Here is an 11,876-nt window from a genome sequence, read left to right as displayed (position 1 = left end):
CAGCAGGCCTCATATGGCTTTCCAGATTAAAATGTAATTGTGAAATATTTAATAACATAAATAAAAATTGAATAAAATAATGTTCATTTGCGGTTTTCTGAGTCAGATATATATATGGATATAATATATGGATGCTGTAGGAATCTATTTCTGGTTGAGTTTGACACCATTGATAGATATTGTTCTCCTTACTCTGCTTTCATTTGCTTCAGTTCATAAAAGTCTTCCCATGTTTCTAAATTCCTCATATTCATAGTTCCTAACAGGAAAATAATATTCCATTAAATTCACATACCACAATTTCATCCATTCCTCAGTTATTGGACACCTTACGTTGTTACTACAAAATTAGGACATTTTGTTGTTAGGACTACATTGGGTACTTTGCGTCCTAACTTTGTGACTACAAAATACTCTGCTTTCAATATTTTGGTATATATAGGGAGGTGTGTGTATGTGTGTGTAAATTCACCCTTTTGGGGCATCTACATGCATATATCTATGTGTATATATAAATACATACATACACATATAACAGGATCACTGGGTTCAAGGGTAAAAACAAATTTGATTTTGCTTTTTGTATAATTTGAATTCTTTTCTAGACTGATTAGACCAATGAATAGCACCTCCAAATATACCTGTGTACCTATACCTGCATCCCACAGCCCCTCTAATATTGAATATTTTTATATTTCACCATCTTTGTCAATTTTATAGATATAGGTGAAACTTTAGAATTAATTTGTATTTTTTCTTATTAATTATTTTATTTTTCAAAATGTGATTGTTGATTGCTTGCATTCCTTTTCTCTTCTTGTCCTTTGATCCTTCATATGAAATAAATTGTAGGTCTATTACTTTTGTGTCAATTTCACATAGATTTTAGAAGTCAGATCTTTATCAAAGATATTTAATGCAAAGATGTTTTTCTCATTCTGTTTGTATTGGTTTTGTGTATACTTTAAACAAAATTATAAGATCAGAATTGTCTGTTTTCATTTTTGAATGGCAGTACAATATAGCAGACAAAGATTTGGACTTAGAATCAGTGACATCTGGCCTCAAGTTCAGCCTAGACATAAACCATATGATATATTTTATCTTTGTTACCCTGGGCGAATCACTTAATCCCTCAGTATACCTCAGGCAGCCTTCTAAGACTGGAAGAGTAGGTAAGTGGCACAGTGGATGGAGTGCTGAACCTATAATCATAAGGAATCTGAATTCAAATTCAGCCTCAGATATTTACCAACTTGGTGACCTTGGACAAGTCATTTAACCTCCATTTGTTCCATTTTGTTTATCTGTAAAATGGGAACAATAATAGTAACTACTTCCCAGGGTTGTTGGTGAGGATCAAAAGAGACAACACAATACCTGGCACATAATAAGTGCTATATAAATATTAGCTCTAATAATAATTATTACAATTTTTAGTTGCAGAGAGAAATTCTGGTAAAAATTACATTTATAATTTCCCCTATCCTTTGTTTGATTATAAGTTGATCACTCATCATAGTTGTCTGACCTATTTTATTTTACTTTTTTTCCATGTTATCTTTTATATTTAGCACCTATCCATTTAGAAATAATTTAGAAATGAGGTATAGGATGTTGGCTTAAATCTATTTCCCACCAATTTGCTTCTGACTTTCTTAGCAATTCTTTTCTAATATTGTCTCTTCTAGGTTTCTGTTGTTGGGGTTATCTAATATGAGGCTACTGTATGTTTCTAGGTCCTAATCTAGTTTCACCCTTCCTCCAAAGCCAAACTCAGGAGCCATTTCCTTCATGGTACCTTCCATAAACCCCCCACCACTCCCTTCCCCCTCACTATCTCCAGCTAAAAAGATTTTTTCTCTCCCCAGATTTCTCTTAGTACTTTGCTTGCCTCTCCTTCACATAATTCACTCTTTCTTATATCATAGTCATTTGGTTTTCAGGATCATAGCTTTATCTCATTTTATAGACAATTAACAGTTCTAATGAACATAACAAATAATCAGAATTCTAACCAAAGCCTTTTGACTACAGAGTCCTTCTTTCCATTATACTGTCTCTTGTTTACCCATGTCTCTGACTAAACAGATTAAAAATAGGTTTGCACTGAATTCATCTCTATATATCAAGTGCCATGTACTGTGCCTGATAGTTGTTGAATTTTAATTCGAAATTAAAACTTGGAAAAGAGGGCTGATAAAATTAGCAAAGATGATCAAACAAGCAAACAAAAAATGTTGGTGGCACAATAGTATTCTGCTGGTGGAGCTAGGAATTGACCCAGTCATTCTGGAAAAGAACTCATACTCAACCATACCATTGCTTGACTTTTACACCAAAGAGATCAAAGAAAGAAGAAAATGACTCTTATTTCAAAAACACTTAGAGCAGTTTTTTATTTTATTTTTTATTTTTTGTGGTGGTAAAAACTGAAGCCTAGGGGCTAGGTGCTCATCAATTGGGAAATGACTAAACAAATGTTATATGAACATCACTGAATACTACTGTGCTCTTAGAAATGATGAAAGGGCAGCTAGCAGCTAGATGGCTCAGTGGATTGCAAGCCAGGCCTAGAGATGGGAAGTCCTGGTTTCAAATCTGGTCTCAGACACTTCCTAACTATATGACACTGAGGAAGTCAATTAGTTTTCACTGCCCAGCCCACACCACTTTTCTGCACTGAAAGACAGAAGATAAGGGTTTTTTAAAAAATGATGAAAGGAATGGTTTCTGAGAAACCTAGAAAGACTTATAGGAAATGATACAAGTGAGCAGAACCCAAAGAACAATGCAATTACAACATCATAAAAATGAATGATTCTGAAAGATTTTAGAACTTTGACCCATGCGATGACTAGGATTCCAGAAAACTGATGATGAACTACCTCCGATCTACCCCTGACAAAAATGGACCAAATATGTGAAGGAGACTTACATTTCTAGACATGCCAAATGCCATAACTTGTTTTGTTTGACTATGCATAGTTACAACAGTTTTGTTTTTCTCATTTGTTTTTCTTTTGAATGGGGAAAGAGGAGAGAGAATGAAAATAAATACTTATTAATTGCAAAATAAAAAAACAAATTTGGAATTACACAAGGCACTACAGTGTTCTTGCCCTTGGATTCAGCAGTTCCACTACTGAAAATATACTTCAATTACATCAATGAAAGAAATGTTCCATATGTAACAAAATATTCTTTTTGATAAAAAAAATTGAAGCCTTATGAGTGTGTATGGAAAACACAGCTGAAGAAGTTGTTGTATACAAATAGGATATTGCTATGTTGTAAGGAATGATAATTGAGTAATTCATTAGGAATATGAAAAGTGATGCAGAAGAAGCCAGAACCAAAGAAATAACGTACACAAAAACTAAATAATATAAAAGAGAGCAACACTAAAAGGCAGTTGAACTCAAGTTATTTGCAATGAAAATTTTTGATTCTGGAGGGCAGATGACAACCACCTCCCAAAGTGAAGTGGAGGTCTTTGGGTGTCAGATTTTGATATATCATCAAGTAGATACTCAATTCAGTAGTTTTCTTTCTTAGAAGGAAAATAGGGGGAGGAAAAGAAATATCTTATAAATGTACATATCTAGCCTCTGAAAAATAACAGAAGTATAGACTTTTTAGATATCACCACTGTATGAAATTTAAAAGTTCATATTGTAAATTATTTCATCCTCTATCTGGCATCTACTTCTTCCTCATTTGTTATATCTTCCATTAAATCCCAACAATAATGAAATTTAAAAGTTCATGTTATAAATTATTTCACTCTTTATCTGGCATCTACTTCCTCCTCATCATTTGTTGTATCTTCCATTAAATACCAACAATAATGCTGCCTCATGGTAGAAAGGTGACTCATGTTCTCTCAGTGGTGGCCTCTCAGATCTATGAATCTGGAAAGATTTCAGTTACCACCCCAGTAATAAGTTCTGTGCTTTTGAACAACCTAGTAAAGTCAACATTTAATTTCTCTGGGCCACAATAAAATGAAGAGATTGGACAAGATGACCTCTAAGGTCCCTCTCAGTTTCAGGTCTGTGATCTTACAGGACTAGATACAAGGAAGGGTTTGTTTTTTTCAGCCTGGCATCTCCAGAAAACATAAAAGGGCTTCTGAACTGTGATGACAGAGGAAATGTGTACACATAGATGAAATCATAAGTAATTAGAATATTGAAGTAAATATTTGCTTTATATTTCTTGCATTATGTTACTTTAAGGCAAATAAATTTTGATTGGTTTTTGATGCTATCATTAAAACGTTATTCTATTTTGCCAAATTATTCTAGGGAAACTTTTATCCAAATGCATCTTTTCCTGTTTATTTTTAAAACACTTTTTCAATTTTTCAGTATATCAAAATGTAGTAGTGATGACATATAAATATTTGACTAATTTCCACCATGGCATTTGCCAGCCTTGAAAAATCAGATAATTAGGTGCCTCTAGTGCAAATGCCAGTTTTTCATTGAATTATAGATCTATATCTGTACCTGGGCAATTCAGTGTCAAACTGGGGCAGACCTGGAGAGATCTCTAGCTTATCCCTATGGTTCCACCCACAAACCTAGTCTAAAAGAATTCTCAATACATGAGTTGATGGCAAAATCTTCTAGAGTTCAGTACAATCTAAAGAGATTCTGGAAGGTGAGTAAGGGGGAGGTGTGTTACAAGGGAATCACTTTAAAAGACTGATATATATTAATTAAGGTCACCAAGGAATTCAGCTATGTAATTCCTAAATGAAAACTCAAGTTTGCAGTCAATCTTTTATGGAGTTTAATTACAATAGGAGGAAGAAAGGAATTAGAGATAGAGAGAGAGAAAAAGGGAGAGAAAGGAATAGGGCTTAAATACCCCTTCTGTTTAGGCTGGGCCAAAAGGCCCAAGCCCTTAGCTAGCTGGGGCAAAGAAAGGAGATCAGTCCCTATTACTCACGTGACCAAAATGGAGAAACAGTCTCAGAGGCCCCCACCTTCAGCTTCCTTCAGAGCAAGCTTCTCAGAGTACACTGCCACCACTCCGATCAACTCCTCAACCACCCTCGTGTCTCCAGACCCCCCTGATCTTTAAGGAAAAACCATCCAAGTTGCCTCCCCTCAGTTCTCACATCTACCAATCACTGTCCATCAATTTCCCTGTGCCAATGGAGGCTCTAGCTTAACCCAGGACCACCCAGAGGCTTTGCACATGTCTGTTGAAGGTCATATTTTCAAATGATTAAATCTTTGCTCCTTTGCTACAGCCCTTTCTAAATCCTGTTAACCTGAGTAGGGTAGAGATTGGAATAATTAAATTTTGATCTAGGCTGCAGCCCTTACTCAATCCTGTTAGGACTGAATAGGGTGGAGATTGATTCCAAGTATCTCCATTGTATCAATTCTAAAATCAATCATGACTCAAAGAAATTCCTGTTCTATGCTTAAGCATAGGTCAAAGTCCTTTCCATTGTTCAGCAAAAGGTTTTCTGTCCTAAAGTAATCTTAAGAAGGGAAGAGAAGGAACCTCCCATGCCAATGGGGTTCCCATTCCAATAGACTATCAGTAAGAAATTTTCCAAGTATGAAATATCCCAATGGTGAAATTTCCAACATTTATAAGTCTAAGGAATTTTGAGGTTTACAGGTGGTGACTTGGTTTTGATTTCTTAATCAAATGAGAATTCCTGGAGAGACCCTGAAGTGACTTAACTGCTCAAAGTTCCTCAAGATATTAAGCGACCCTCTGAACTTAGACCTGTAGAGTTGAGGTGCAGGATGTCTCATGAGTGAAGGACCAGCCCTGGAACCTATTTTCTCCCTTCCCTGACCCCCTACCCATAGAAACCCTGCAGGCAAGTCATCACACCTGACATATGCCAGGAGCTGATAGACCCCCAACCCCAGAAATTCCTGTCACTCCCCATCTTGACATATGCCAGGAACTTGATAACACCCCAGCTCCAGGAGTTCCTGTCGAGTTCCTGTTCACTCCCCCCCACCCCAGTAATTCCTGTGCACTCCCCCTACCACTCCAGGATAAAAAGTCTGCAAGCCCCAGACTGGGGGCTCCAGCCATTTTTAGAGTGCGGAGCCCAAACTGCAGTTTGTTTAATAAACTCCCTCCTCTGTGTTACATTGTTAGTCTTTGTTTCATCCTTGGGATCAATAACCAGGCACTGAGTCCTGTACATCAATGTGTTTCGTGAAGACTGTCATGGTATATTGAACTTTAAGGCATATCAGAAATTATTTACAGTTGAAATTTAGAAAGGTGTCCCTTAAATTGCTTTGGAAGAGAAGTATTTTTATACAATCTATAAGGTTAGCAGATTATCTAAGAATTTACTGCAAAACCTCATAAATGACCCAGCAGCCCCACTACTGGGGATACACTCCAAGGAAGTCAAAGACATAAACAAAAATTCAGTCTATACCAAAATATTCATAGAAGTAGTTTTTGTAACCAAAGAACTGGAAGAAAATGGGCCCATCAATTGATGAGTGAATGAAAATAGTAAGTGATTGTAATGAAATATTGTTTGAAAAGAAATGACTCATATGAGTTCAGAGAAATGTAAGAAGATTTATATGAACTGGGGCAGAGAGAAGTAAGCAAGACCAAGAGAATAAGATACACAATAACTACACTGTCAATAAAAAGATCAATAAAAGGTGGTTAAATTCTGAATAACAGCAAAACTAATGAGCATCCTGGAAAAGAGACAGTCAACTGTATTTCCTCTTTCACAGCAGAAATGCATGTGTGCTACTGGGATCAAATATTATTTATGTTGGTAGATAAGATAGGCAATTAAGTAGCACATTAGATAGATCACCAGACCTGGAATCAGAAAAACCTGAGATCAAATCTGGCCTCAGACATGTACTAGTCGCATGATTCTGGTAAGTCATTTAACCTCTACAAGTCTCAGTTTCCTCAGCTATAAAAATGGGGATAACAGCACCTAATTCACAGAATTGTGAAAATCAAATGAGAGAGATATCTAGGTGGCTTAATTGATAGAGAGCCAGGCCTAGAGATGGGAGGTTCTGGGTTCAAATTTGGCTGTAGACACTTCCTAGCTGGGCTAGGACCAATACTTACTATTGAGTCTATGTTAAAAGGAAAAGGTTTTTTTTGTTTGTTTGTTTTTAATTTACCTTCTGTCTGAGTCAATACTGTGTATTGGCTCCAAGGCAGAAGAGAGGTAAGGGCTAGGCAATGGGGGTTAAGTGATTTGCCCAGGGTCACACAGCTGGGAAGTGTCTGAGGCCAGATTTGAACCTAGGACCTCCCATCTCTAAGTCTGGCTCTCAATCCACTGAGCCATCCAGATGCCCCCCAAGGAAAAGATTTTAAAAAGAAAAAAAAATCAAATGAGATAATATTTTTAAAGCGCTTAGCACAATGTCTGGCACATAGTAGGTGCTATATGTTTATTTTGTTCTCTTTCCTTTATCACTATAAAGAAAATAGAACTTCATAAACACCTCATAAAATCTAGGAATAATGTCCCCTTCACCAGGACTAGCACTCGCCTAATCAGGGCTAGTAAATATGTATGTTTGTAATTTCGCAAATGTGAACAAGATTGCTTTAAACTGAAATAGAAGAGAAAAAAAATGCTCAAATGTCTCAGCTACACTGAAAATCACAGAGTATAAAATGTACACTATATAAAAGTCAATGTTGGGGACTAGAAATTCACCCGGGGAATATCCAAGAAGAAAACAGGTAATAAAACCCATTGGCTTCAGATGTTTATTTATAAGCCATAAAATATGACTAATTATCAAGGTGATGTTGTGGGGTGAAGAGGTGCACCCCTTGGGTTTGGGAAGGATACCTTTCTGCAAGAATGGAAGACTCCAAAACTTAGCTTAAAAATATAAAGAGAAATTTATTAATTTTGAAAGTCATGTTGAGAATGGCCAGGAGGATGGTACAGGTGGAACAGCAAGATGGAAGGCTGCTCCTTGGGAAGACAGCATGGATGGAAAAGCTGTCCCCCTGGCAACATCAATTCTGGGGATTTTATACTCTTTACACAGATGCTGTGTCATGGGGAGGATATGACTCTAGAGTGGTAAACCCTCAGGTCAGGGGTTGGTTATCTGACTGGGGTCTGCCTGAAGACATAGGGAATGACCCTCATAAAAGATTCTTTAGTTTTAGGGAACAGACAGATGTCTGAGATACAGTCCAAAAATGTATGTTTGTAATTTCGCATCTCTCTGTGCATCTTCAGTCTAAAGGAGGATCAAAGGAGGACAATCCTCTCAGGGTCCTATAGGGGTTCATTAGATGTTTGGGGTTAGGAGAAGGATAGGAGGATGTAAGGGAGCAAAGGAATTTCCCTCATAATAGTCTGCCCGAGTTTCTGGGGGTACAATGCCCATGTCAGTTAACTAATGATCCTAATGCAAGGACACAAATTTGATTGTAGATACTCTTGAGATTTGTTGGGATGGAATTCATTCAATTTAATTAAATTGACCAAAAATAATTATAGAGCAACACTACATACATTCAAAATGTTAGAAATTATATATGTTATACTATGAAATCATGGAGAATAGGATCTAGACCTATAATTTCATTACAGAGGATACTTTCAGAAGACGAAACTATCTCTACCTATGTACCGCCTGTCATCTGTAGCAAGGTATCTCAGTAGATAGAGCATTTAACCCGAAGTCAGGAAGACTTGATTTCAAATCTAGCTTTAGACACTTCCTAGCTATGTGACCCTAGACAAGTCATTTCATCTCTATTTGCCTTAATCCACTGGAGAAAGAAATGGCTAACCATTTCTGTATCTTTACCAAGAAAACCCCAAATGAGGTCACAAAGATTTGGACATGGCTGAAAATGACTGAACAACAACTGCTGCTTATCTAGCATAACCATTACTTATGAAGCAAGACTTAAAGCTGGGTCTTCCTAGCATTAACAGCAGCTTTCTCTAACCACTTCATTGCCTCTCTGTAATGAAATTATAATTACACAACAGTAGCATCTTCAAAAGTTCTAAAACTACTTGGAAGTTAAAAAAGTATCTGTTCAACAATAGTTGGGTAAAAGAAGAAAGGAGAAAAACAATTACAGAATATGGATTTAAAAGACAACAATAACTATTGTATTTCAAAATCTCTAGAATTGCCAAAGCTGTTCAAAGGCAAATTTTTATCTCTAAGTGGTTTGTGCCAAATAAAAAAGAAGGGAATTATAAATTAATTAAGCCTATATCTAAAGTCACCAGAAAAGGAACAAAGGAATATAATAAAGATTTTTTTTAAGAGAGGCTAAAGATAAAAGCAAAAATTGAATAGAAAATGTAAAGAATTCATAAAACTAGGAGTTGATTTTTTGAAAATCCCAATTAATTTGACAAATCATTAGTAAATTTGATTTTTTAAACAAGAGAAAATATAAATTAGCAAGATTACAAATGAAAAAGAAGACATCATGACAAACACAAAAGAAATAAAATTATTAGTTGATGTACACAGTTATGTTTAATCATCAGAGACTTTGAATGAAATCGATTATCTACACAATTAAAAACTGCCAAGACTGACACAAAAGGAAATGAATAATTTAAAGAGACACACCTTAAAGGAAGAAATAAAATAAGAAAGAATTACCCCCTTTGCTCCAAAGCAAACAATAACCCACCCCCAAATAAACAGACAAACAAGAAAAAAAACCCAACTCACTTTATCTGGGTTTTATTGTTGAATTATTTTATTTTGAACTTTTCTATCCTTGTTACCTAGACTATAAATACAGAAAAAGTCAAATATTACTCCAAATGTTTTGGTACAAATAATGTTGATTTTTAAAACTCAGGATAACCCCAAAATGGTAATTTTTCTAAGAAATATAGATGGAAAAATAATAAAGATAATAACCAATAGAATATTTTATTAACACTGGTAGGAAAATTATTCCTCTGAATAAGCAGGGTTTGTTCCAGGCAAACAAAGCTTGCTCAACATGAGAAAGACTACCAGAATAATAAAACATATATTCTAAACAATTTCATAACTTGTATGATTGATTATACAAATAGATGTCCCCCCCCCCCATTAACTGATAAATTATAAAGTTAAAAAAATTTAAGTGTTTACTCTTAGACCCAAGGAGTATGTCAAGTACAGGAAATACAAAACAAAAACAAAGATAGTCCCTGCCTTCAAGGAGCTTCCATTGTAATAGGTACAGATAACACACAGACCAGTGTGGGCCCAGGAGGTTTATTTTGGTTTGGATATTTGCAGGGATGTTGAGTGGAGCCATAGAGTAATAGAATGACATACTTTTTCCAGTAGCAGTGGCAGTATTGATTTAATTATGGCTCCAGAACTGGAAAAGGGGATGGAATTGGGTAGTGGGAATTGGATAGGGTAGACATTAAACTAGTATAAGAGGCTTTGTTAATATACAGGCAAATTGTATCTATAGCATTCCCCTGATCTATTAGTTCAGCAATTATATCTGAAAGGAAATGAACCTTGTCTTACTTGACCCTTTCTTTTTTTTTTTTAAACCCTTACCTTCTGTAAGGTCCAAGGCAGAAGAGAACTAAGGACTAGGTAATAGAGGTTAAGTGACTTGTCCAGAGTCACACAACTAGGAAGGGGTTGACCTAACCTATTCTTAATCTTAATGGCATGTATGATCAAGCAGAAGCCAAAGTCATTGAGATGAAATTTGAGACCACAATATTAGGGACAAACCAGACCTTGTATTTGGTGTACAATGAACTTTTATCATGATAAGTAAACAAAATCAAGATTTTTCCAATCATGTTTTCTGAAATGTTTGAACTCAGATAAAACTCTCTGCTCCACATTCATGTATGTACAATATTCCAAGTTCCTCCCAAAACACAGCTTTATTAGACCCACCAGTTAACAGAAAGTCAATTCTCCCCTTGGTCAAATATTTTCAAATTTGAATTTCTACTATTCATTTCTCAGTGGAACAGTTCCCTTACAGCTAGGAATACTGTAATTTAAGTCTCTCATTAGTACTGAATAAAAATTAGTAGTTTAAAAAATTGTGTTTCTGTTTTAGTTCAGTAAAGAATTCAATGTTTCTTTGTTTCCCCAAGTTATCCTCCCTCTACAATCATTTGTTAAACTATAGGAGCTGGTATCTTTTTTTTCTTCTCAATTTCATGTAAACACAATTTTTAACATTAATTAAAAATTTTTAAATTCCAAATCTTCTTCCCTCCTTCCTCCCTGAAAAGACAAGCAATTTAGTATAGACCATACATGTTCAGTTCAGCCTGTATCTTAATAATTTTACCCCTTCCTACTTCTTCACCCTATCTGGTATTGTTAATAGGTAAATTTAAACCTTGTCTTTCATTGATACCATGGTTCAAGTGGACTTCACAGGTCTAGAAGGGGGCTGAATACTGATATTACAGTTCTAGCTTCAAGTGTGATTCTAGCTTCAAGATTATTTTATAAGTTTGGAAATACAACGTAGGTCCTTAGAGAAGGTGGGACTCACTGTGAAGTAGTTTGAGTCTGAATATGACTATAGCAGTCCTTTGAAAGTTGAGATTCATTAGAGGAAGAGCAGTGGATCCCCTTAAGCCTAGAGCTCATACATAGCCTGGAGAATTGTTTTAGTCTCTGGTAAAGAAGGAAGTAGAGGACCAAAAGAAGAGGAAGGAAAATTGTCTTCCCTGTTTCAGAGCTTAAGTGTATGTTGTTTGTATTATCTGTCAGGTGAAATAAAGCCTATTGTGAGAATTTATTTTTTTATATTATTCCTATATCTGAGTCCTGGATTAGAGGCTTCAATCATGTCTATTGACTTTTACATTTCTTTTATTCTTAGGAACTCCAAGG

Source organism: Monodelphis domestica, chromosome 2 (genome assembly GCF_027887165.1).
Source record: "Monodelphis domestica isolate mMonDom1 chromosome 2, mMonDom1.pri, whole genome shotgun sequence".
NCBI classification, from domain to species: domain Eukaryota; kingdom Metazoa; phylum Chordata; class Mammalia; order Didelphimorphia; family Didelphidae; genus Monodelphis; species Monodelphis domestica.
The sequence above is the reverse complement of the archived record's forward strand: the minus strand, read 5'-3'. Positions refer to the sequence as shown.